The sequence below is a fragment of the Myotis daubentonii genome, chromosome 5 (assembly GCF_963259705.1).
Source record: "Myotis daubentonii chromosome 5, mMyoDau2.1, whole genome shotgun sequence".
Classification (NCBI taxonomy): domain Eukaryota; kingdom Metazoa; phylum Chordata; class Mammalia; order Chiroptera; family Vespertilionidae; genus Myotis; species Myotis daubentonii.
In genome coordinates, this window is record NC_081844.1 from 29,700,483 (window position 1) to 29,710,227 (window position 9,745).

Below are 9,745 nucleotides of genomic sequence, written 5' to 3' on the forward strand. Positions count from 1 at the left end.
TATTGATTCCTCACAGAGAGGAAGGGAGAGAGATAGAGAGTCAGAAACACCGATGGGAGAGAAACATCGATCAGCCGCCTCCTGCACATCTCCCACTGGGGATGTGCCTGCAACCCAGGTACATGCCCCTGACCGGAATCGAACCTGGGACCCCTCATTCCGCAGGCCGACGCTCCATCCACTGAGCCAAACCGGTTTCGGCGATTTAAATCTTTAAATTGGAAAGTATTAAATTAGTATTTAGTGATAATTATGAATAGTTAAGGAGTGGTAAAGCAGGGGAGGGAGAGTTCTGGGTTCAATCTCAACTCCACCTCTTAGTCCCTGGCACCTTGGGTAAAGATCCAAACCTCTCATAGCTGCAGTTTCCTCACCTGCCAAATGAATGTGGAGAATTCTCTTCTGGGCAAGTGATTGGATGCTTCATAAAAGCCTCTCTCTGTCACTTCACCCCTACACACACACACACACACACACACACATGTGTGCACATGCTCAAAAAATGCAGTCTATCTGGTAGACCAAACCTCTTACCATTCAGTGTTCAGGGAAGGAACACAATAAAAAGTGTTGGGAAACCATGAGGTTTTCTAAACTTTAATCATTCATGTGTATATACCAGCTACACAATCATCTATGGAACCATCACCTAAGCCCATTGGACCCCTGACCCATTTTTGCCAATTTCACAAGGAGCCCAGGACTTCATCACCAAAAATCCACAACTTGTATACCTCTATATTTCCCCCTTCTTCCTTCTCTGTCCAACTTGGGTTTTTTTTGTTTGTTCATTGTGTGTGTGTGTGTGTGTGTGTGTGTGTGTGTGTGTGTGTGTGTGTATGTGTATGTGTGTTTAATCCTCACCAGAGGCTATTTTTTCCATTGATTTTCAGAGTGGAAGGGAGGGGGAAAGACACAGAGAGAGAAACATCTATTAGTTGCTTCCTACACGTGCCCAGGGATGGACCCTGCAACAGAGGTACATGCCCTTCACGAGAATCGAACCCAGGGCCCTTCTTCAGTCCTCGGCAGACGCTCTTACCACTGAGCCAAACCAACAGGGCCCAACTTGTTTTAAAGTCAGTATATTGAAGTCTAGCATGCATATAATAAAATGTAACCATTTTAAGTGTGCAATTTGACAAATCCATGTAACCACTTCCCCAATCAAGATAGAGGACATTTATGTCACTCCAGAAGATCTCTTGGGTCCCTTTATAGTCAGTCCCCATCCCATCCTCATCCCCAAGCAACCATTTATCTGATTTCTATCACCTTAGATTAGAGTTCCCTTTACTAGAATTTTGTATAAATGGAATCATGCAGTATGTGACTAGCTCTTTCTTTCTTTCTTTCTTTCTTTCTTTCTTTCTTTCTTTCTTTCTTTCTTTCTTTCTTTCTTTCTTTCTTTCTTTCTTCCCTTTCCTTTCCTTTCCTTTCCTTTCCTTTCCTTTCCTTTCCTTTCCTTTCTTTCTTTCCTTCCTTCCTTCCTTCCTTCCTTCCTTCCTTTCTTTTCTCTTCTCTCTCTCTCTCTCTCTCTCTCTCTCTCTCTCTCTCTCTCTCTCTCTCTCTCTTTCTCTTTCTCTCTCTCTTTTTCTAGAGGAAGGGAGAGGGAGAGAGAGAGAGAAACATCAATGATGAGAGAGAGCCCTAGCCAGCTTGGCTCAGTGGATAGAGTGTCGGCCTGTGGACTGAAGGGTCCCGGGTTCAATTCCGGACAAAGGCACATGCCTGGGTTGCAGGCTCGATCCCCAGTGGGGGGTGTGTAGGAGGCAGCTGATCAGTGATTCTCTCTCATCATTGGTGTTTCCATCTCTCTCTCCTTCTCCCTTCCTCTCTGAAATCAATAAAGAAATATATTTAAAAAAATGATGAGAGAGAATCATTGGTCGGCTGCCTCCTGCACGCTCCCCTTCCCCCCTGCTGGGGATTGTGCCCAGCAATCTGGACATGTGCCCTGACTGGGAATAGAACCGTGACCTCCTGGTTCATAGGACGTCGCTCAACCACTGAGCGTCGCTGGCGGGCTGTGACTAGCTTCTCTCATTCAGCATAATGTTTTTGAGATTCACCAGTGTTGTGTGTATATTCTTTGATTTGTTCCTCCTCATTGCTGAATAATATTCCAGTGTATGGATGTACCAGGTTTATCCATTCACCAGTTGATGGGCATTTGGGTTGTTTGCAGTCTGGGGTTGTTATAAATAAAGCAGTGCATGAGAGTGTACATTTTTGCTTCTCTTGGATAAATACCAGATGTGGATTGGCTGGACCACATAGAAGATGCATCTTGCCGAAACCGGTTTGGCTCAGTGGATAGAGCGTCAGCCTGCGGACTGAAAGGAGATGTGCAGGAGGCAGCTGATCGATGTTTCTCTCTCATCGATGTTTCTAACTCTCTATCTCTCTCCCTTCCTCTCTGTAAAAAATCAAAAATATATATATATATATATATGCATCTTTAACTTTGGAAGAAACTGCCAGCAGTGTCTGAGAGGTCCAGTCGCTCCTCCTCCTCAGCATCACTTTGTACAGACAGGTTGTTGTTTTAAAATCTTCGTTCTTCCAGTGGGTGTGTAGTGGTGTCACATTGCGGTTTACTGTTTATTTTCCCAATGACTAATGATTGTAAGCATCTTTCATGTGCCTTTTGGCCATTTCTGTATCTTCTTTTGCAAAGTGTCTCTTCTAAACCCTTTGCCATTTTGTTTGTCTTCTTCTTACATTCTGGCAATAAGTCATTTGTCAGATCTATGTTTTGCGGGTATCTTCTTCCAGTAAATGGTGTGCCTTTCTACCTTTAATGAGCCACCTCAAATCTTGAAATACTTTAGCTGTGCCCTCAGGAAGTCACAGTCCTTCCCAAGCAAAATTTCCTACGTTCTCAATTTCTTCTCGGAACTTTCTCTTTACCTTCTCTCCCCAGCAGAAGCCTGGCTCTCTCCTGAGGACTTTAAGCTCTTAGGTTGCGGCTATTTTTCCTCCTGACTCCTCACACTCTTTTGCCTCCTGGGGTGAGGCAGGTGTCCTTGTTCTAAAACTACAGCTTTGATCTAGGTCAGTGGTTCTCAACCTTCTGGCCCTTTAAATACAGTTCCTCATGTTGTGACCCAACCATAACATTATTTTCGTTGCTACTTCATAACTGTAATGTTGCTACTGTTATGAATCGTAATGTAAATATGTGATATGCAGGATGGTCTTAGGCGACCCCTGTGAAAAGGTCGTTCGACCACCAAAGGGGTGGCGACCCAGAGGTTGAGAACCGCTGATCTAGGTTGTCAGATAATACTCTCTGCTACCCTCACTGCTTCCTCTACCAACCTCAGGTCAGGCTGTCCCAGCCCTCCACTACTTTACCTCCTGGTTAATTTTTCTTTTCTGGAAAACTTCTCTGGTCATAATTCTTAGTGACTTCAGTATCCATAGAGACCAGGGTTTCCTAGTCCTGGCACTATTGACATTTGGGGCCAGATCATTCTTGCTTATGGGGGCCTGTCCTGTGCATTGGAGGAAGTGAGCAGCATCTCTGGTCTCTACCCATTCAGTGCCAGTATCATTCCCATCCCCTGAGTTATGAGAATAAAAAATGTCCCCAGGCATCACAAAGTGTCCCCTGGGGGGCAGCATTGCCCTTGGTGGAGAACCACCGAGCTTGCCGATCCATATTACAGAACTCTCTTACTGGAGATAGGAACGGGGCAGGGGTTCTGGTGAGGAGATGCTTCCGAATTAGGGTTGCTGGATTGAGCAAATAAAAATACAGGATGCCCTTTTTCGTTTGAATTTCAGATATATGAGCAAAAAAAAAAAAAAAAAAAGAATCAGTGTAAGTTGATCCTGTGCAATATTTAGGACACACTTATGCTGAAAATTATTCATTGTTTATCTTACATGAAATTCAAATTTTACTGGGTACCCTGCACTTTATTTGGTAACAGCTTCTCCAAATGACTGAGTTAAGCTTGTTCGGAGGCAATTGCAATGGATTTCTTGAAACTCTGAGGCCACCTGGGGATGTGGCTGAAGCAGAAGCAGTTCCCACATCTCTGAGGGGGCTCCTCAGGGGGTTTAATGACATCTTCCCTCTGCTCTCCCAGTGCATCGGGAGGTAAACCGGAAGGAAGCACACTGACCCCAAGGACTCCCGTGAGACTCTAAGTGCATCCTCTCCCCTGGGCCTCCCACCGGAGGACCACCCTTCTGGATTTGGTGTCCAGCACTCCTTTCCTCTTCTTTCTTTAAAACATTTTATTTTATTTTCCCCATCATCATTTATCCCCTCCGTGCCCTCTTCCAACTCACCCACCCCTCCACCCTTTTTTTAAAGCGTCCCCCCCCCCCACATATGCATGCCTCTCTAAACCAAAGGCAATATAAAAAATATTTACCAGATCCTGACCCTTTAGCTGCTGGATTGTGAAATCTGTGACATCATAGGGACAAGGCCAGGGTGGCCAGGAATCACACTGGATGGGGGAGGTTTGTAGCAGCAGCTAGTTGCCAACCAGTGTTGCTGTATTTTAATAGCTGACACATTATACAGGTGCGTGACTGCTGAGTATCAGCCCTGCCTAAGTACCATTCGTTAAATGTAGCCTGCTGGTTTTTTTTTTTTAATCATCCTATAAACAAACATACTGTTTTGTGACTTCTTTTCTTTTCTTTCCTTTTCTTTTCTTTTCTTTTCTTCCCTTTTCTTTTCTTTTCTTTTCTTTTTTGGTCCAGCATTATCTTGTTGAGAGCCATTCACATTTTTGCGTGTCCCCACTGTCCATTTATTTACATTCATTCCATTGAATGAATGCATCATCATTTCTTTATCAAATCTACGACTCAGGTATATTCAGGGTGACTCCAGGGCCTTGCTATGACGAGCAAGGCTGTTCTGAATAATCTTGTACATGAATCCTGGGTGCACCTGTGAGAGTTTCTCAGGGGGATGTAAGTCTGGGAGGAGTCTGGGAGGTCATTTGCAACTTTCCTGGATGTGGCAGAGGCAACCCACTTTGTCACAAAGACTCTGGCTTCCTTTCTGGAGGGTACAGCAGAGGAGCAGTTACTCATCCAGAGACTACATTTCCCAGCTACCTTTGCAGCTAAATTGGGGTCATGTGACTCTTTTTGACCAATAGAAAGTACACCGAAGAAAGGCGCGTCCTCCTGGACTGAGGTGGTTAAGGATGCAGTGTGCCAAACCTCTTCTTTCCTCGGAAGATTCATGTTGGTGGTAGAAGCCACAAATTGGGGGTGGGGGTTACATGTTCAGAATGGAGGCATCACAGGATGGAAGGAGCCTGGACCACTCGACGGACAGCCTTCCACGGTAGACACACACATTCAATGGACTTTGCTTATGTGAGAAATAAACTTTTAAGACGCTTAGATGTGCTGTTTTCCTTTCGTGCAATCAACCTTCCCTGCCCAGTAATACACCAGCTAGTGTAAATTGTTTTCCAAAATTCTCTCCTTGACCATTTCACATTTCCACCAGTAAGGGATGGAAGTTTCCTTGTTTCTCATCCTCACCAACAATTTTTTAAAATTTTTTAATCCTCACCTGAGGATATTTTTCCATTGGTTTTTAGAGAGTGGAAGGGAGAGGGAGAGACAGAGAGAAATATTGATGTGAGAGGAAAAAACATCCATCAGTTGCCTCCTGCATGCATCCAAGACCAGGGCCTGGGCTGGGGAGGAGCCTGCAACCAAGGTATGTGCCCTTGTCTGGAATTGAACCTGGGACTCTTCGCAGGCCGACGTTCTATCCACTGAGCCAAGCCAGCCAGGGCACTTACCAACACTTTTTATTAGCCAACATTTTTTTTAACTTTTCATGTTGAAATATTTTAATTGCCACAGAAAAGTTGCAAGAAGAATACAACAAAATTCTCTATATCTTTCACCCAAATTACCAGTCACTAGCATTTTGCAGAACTAGGGTCAACATCAGAGGAAAGGAGTTGTGATGATGGGAACAGAAGGGAGACTATGAACTGTGGAGACGGAGAAAGGGGCCCTGAGCCAAAGAATGCAGGCAACCTGAAGCTGGAACAGGCAAGGAATGAATTCTCTCCTGGAGCCTCCAACAGGAAGCAGCCCTGTTGGCACCTTGATTTTAGCCCCATGATACTAATTTCAAACTTGACCCCCAGAACTGTAAGATAATAAATGTGTGTTGATGTAAGCCACTGTTTGTGCTAATTTGTTCCAGCAGCCATGAGAACCCCCCTCCTCCCTGGCTCTGGCTCTGGGCACCTGCTCTCTCACCTCCTGTCTTCCCCTAGCAGAGGGAGAGCATCGTCTCAGCACCCACACACCCGTTTGGCTGTCCTATTTCCCTAGTCAGCTCTATGCAGGGCGATTTCCCAAACTCTGCAGGCTGGGCTGGGCGTGGGCACCTGTCACTACCTTGCTTCCTGCTGTGTAACTCTCTATACAGAGTCCAGAAGAGCCAGATCCTGGCAGCTGTGCCCTGCCCTGGATTTGAGTAGGAAAGGACCTCAGAGGCCAAATGGTCCATCTCCTCATGGCCCCTTCCAGGGGAAGGAGTCTGGCGCCCTGCTTCCAGTTGGGTGGGGGTGGATGGGGGTGAATGTGTGCTCTCCTGGCCCACCTGGCTTGGGGGCCAGGGCTGTGGCTAAAGGGTGGGGTTGTCCTTGCTCTGGGGAATGCAGAGTCAGGTTGAGCTTTTAATCCAGGTTCTGGGAACCTTCTCTCATCTTCAGAACTGATACCTCGTTTCACCAGGGGGTCTCAAAAAGGTGGCTCTCTCTCTTGCCATACCCCGTGGTCAGCAAACTGTGGCTCGAGAGCCACATTCGGCTCTTTGGCCCCTTGAGTGTGGCTCTTCCTAAGCCTTAGGAGTACCCTAATCAAGTTAATAACAATGTACCTACTTACATAGTTTAAGTTTAAAAAATTTGGTTCTCAAAAAAAATTTCAATCGTTGTACTGTTGATATTTGGCTCTGTTGACTAATGAGTTTGCCGACCACTGCCCTAGCCGGTTTGGCTCACTGGATAGAGCGTCGGCCTGGGGACTGAAGGGTCCCGGGGTTGATTCCGGTCAAGGGCAGGTACCTTGGTTGCGGGCACATCCCCAGTAGGGGGTGTGCAGGAGGCAGCTGATCGATGCTTCTCTCTCATTGATGTTTCTAACTCTCTATCCCACTCCCTTCCTCTCTGTAAAAAATCAATAAAATATATTAAAAAAAAAAAAAAGAATGAGGCTCTCTGGGCACCTGGCAGAGCGTGAACTTGGAAGTGTTTGGCACTTTGTAGATAACATCAACATCATCATCAACAACAACAACATCAGCCTCTTTTCATTCAGCACCAGCTCTGGGCCCAGCCTGCAGCTTGCACAACCTCAGTAGTGCCTACGTTTTTTACCTTCACAGACCGCCCTCAGGATTTTCCTATACCCACCTCCCACTTGAACTCTTATTGTTTACCTAAGATATTTTTTTTAATTAAAACTCCCTTTAAAACCCAAATCAATTGCTCTTTAAAATTGTGATAAAACATACATAACATGACATGTGTCATCTTAATATTTAAATTTACCGCTCAGTGGCATTAGGTACGTTCACACTGTTGTACAACCATCCCCACCGTCCTACCACAGAACTTTCCCATCATCCCAAAGTGAAACCGAACACTAACTCCCCAGCTTCTGGCACCCACCATCTACTTTCTGTCTCAATGAATCTGATGACTCCAAGTTCCTCATGTAAATGGAATCACACAGTATGTGTCTTTTTGTGACTGGTTTATTTCACTGAACATAATGTTCTCAAGGTTTATCCATGTTGTAGCAGGCATCAGAATTTCCTTCCTTTTGAAGGGTGAATAATATTCCAGTGTATGGACATACCGCATTTTGTTGATATATTCACCTGACAATTAAAAATCTAAATCAATTACTTCAAGAAACTATTGTTGGAATAACTATACTCACAAGAGGTTGCCAAAATTGTAGAGAGATCTGTGCACCCTCTACTCAGTTTCCGCTAATGGTGCATCTTATGTAACTATACAGTTTCAAAATCAGGAAATTTACATTGACATGAGCTACAGACTTTATTCAGATTTCAACAGCTTTTACATTCATTTGTGTGCATCTCTATGCAAGCATGTATAGATTTATGTAACCACCTCTAAAATTATAAAGCTTAAATCAATTTATTTTTTATAGCTTTTTTTAAAAAAAAGTATTTTAAAAAATATGTATTTTATTGATTTTTTTATAGAGAGGAAGGGAGAGGAACAGAGAGTTAGAAACAACAATGAGAGAGAAACATCAATCAGCTGCCTCCCACCCCCCCCCCCCCACTGGGGATGTGCCTGCAACCAAGGTACATGCCCTTGACCGGAATCAAACCCGAGACCCTTCAGTCTGCAGGCCGACGCTCTATCCACTGAGCCAAACCAGCCAGGGCTAAAAAAAAGTATTTTTATTGATTTCAGTGAGGAAGGGAGAGGGAGAGAGAGAGAAACATCAATGATCAGAGAAAATCATTGATTGGCTGCCTCCTACACACCCTCCACTGGGGATTGGGCCCACAACTCAGGCATATGCCCTTGACCGAAATCAAACCTGACACCCTTCAGTCCACAGGCGACGCTCTATCCATTGAGCCAAACTGGCTATGGCTATTTTTTATTTTTTTAAAAATATTTTTATTGATTTCAGAGAGGAAGGGAGAGGGAGAGGGAGAGAAACATCAATGATGAGAGAGAATCATTGATTGGCTGCCTCCTGCATGCCTTCTACTGGGAACAGAGCCTGAACCCTGGGCATGTGCCCTGACAAGGAATCAAACCGTGACCTCCTGGTTCATAGGTTGACACTCAACCACTGAGCCACACCGGCCAGGCAAAATCAATTTTTGTTTGTTTGTTTGTTTGTTTTTGGTGCCATGACTCAGATATCAATTTATTTTTTAAAAGAAACTTTGTAGTCCTGCCATGAATAACAGTAGATATGGCCAGCCACTGGACAGGCTTATTTAAAAATAAGTACAATGTAAACGATGTCTCAAGATTCCAGCAGGATACTGTTACTTACTGAAGGGCTTTTTATCAAGCACAGGGATTAAGTGTTAAGAGACATAAACATGTATTAGTACCAACTGAGCCGCTCTCCTCAAACTATTGAGACTTGAAAAGGAAGTGGACTACTTGTCACACAGTTTAATGATTCTAAATGCAGGTCCACGCATCACCAAAAATTATCTTCCTAGGGAAACACTGTGTCAGCTCATTAAAGCTTCATAGCAGGAGGTACTATAATTATTCCCATATTACAGGTAAGGAAACTGAGGCTCAGAGAGGTGAAATCACTTGACCCACTCTCACTTTCCAGCTGTGTGACCCTTTCTAAATTGCTTAACTTCTCTGGGCTTCAGTTTCCTCCTAGTGACCTGGGGATAACTGTAGCTCTCTTAGAGAGAACATTTAATGCTAGAACATTAAATGAGATCATACTGAATATTGAGCACTTAGAAAAGAGCCTGGCACTGGTAAGTAGTTGGTAAAAGTGTGCCCTTATTATTATTCTGTAAGGTTGCCTTAAAGTTTAAAGCCAGCTACAATAAGAAAACTTATTACCATTTATTGTGAGGCACACTCCAAGCCAGGCAGTGAGCTAAGCCCTTAACCTGTTTTAGTTCTGTGACCTTTGTAATTGTTGGGTCTATCACCATTCTTCACATATTACAGACCAGCAAACTGAGGCACAGAGA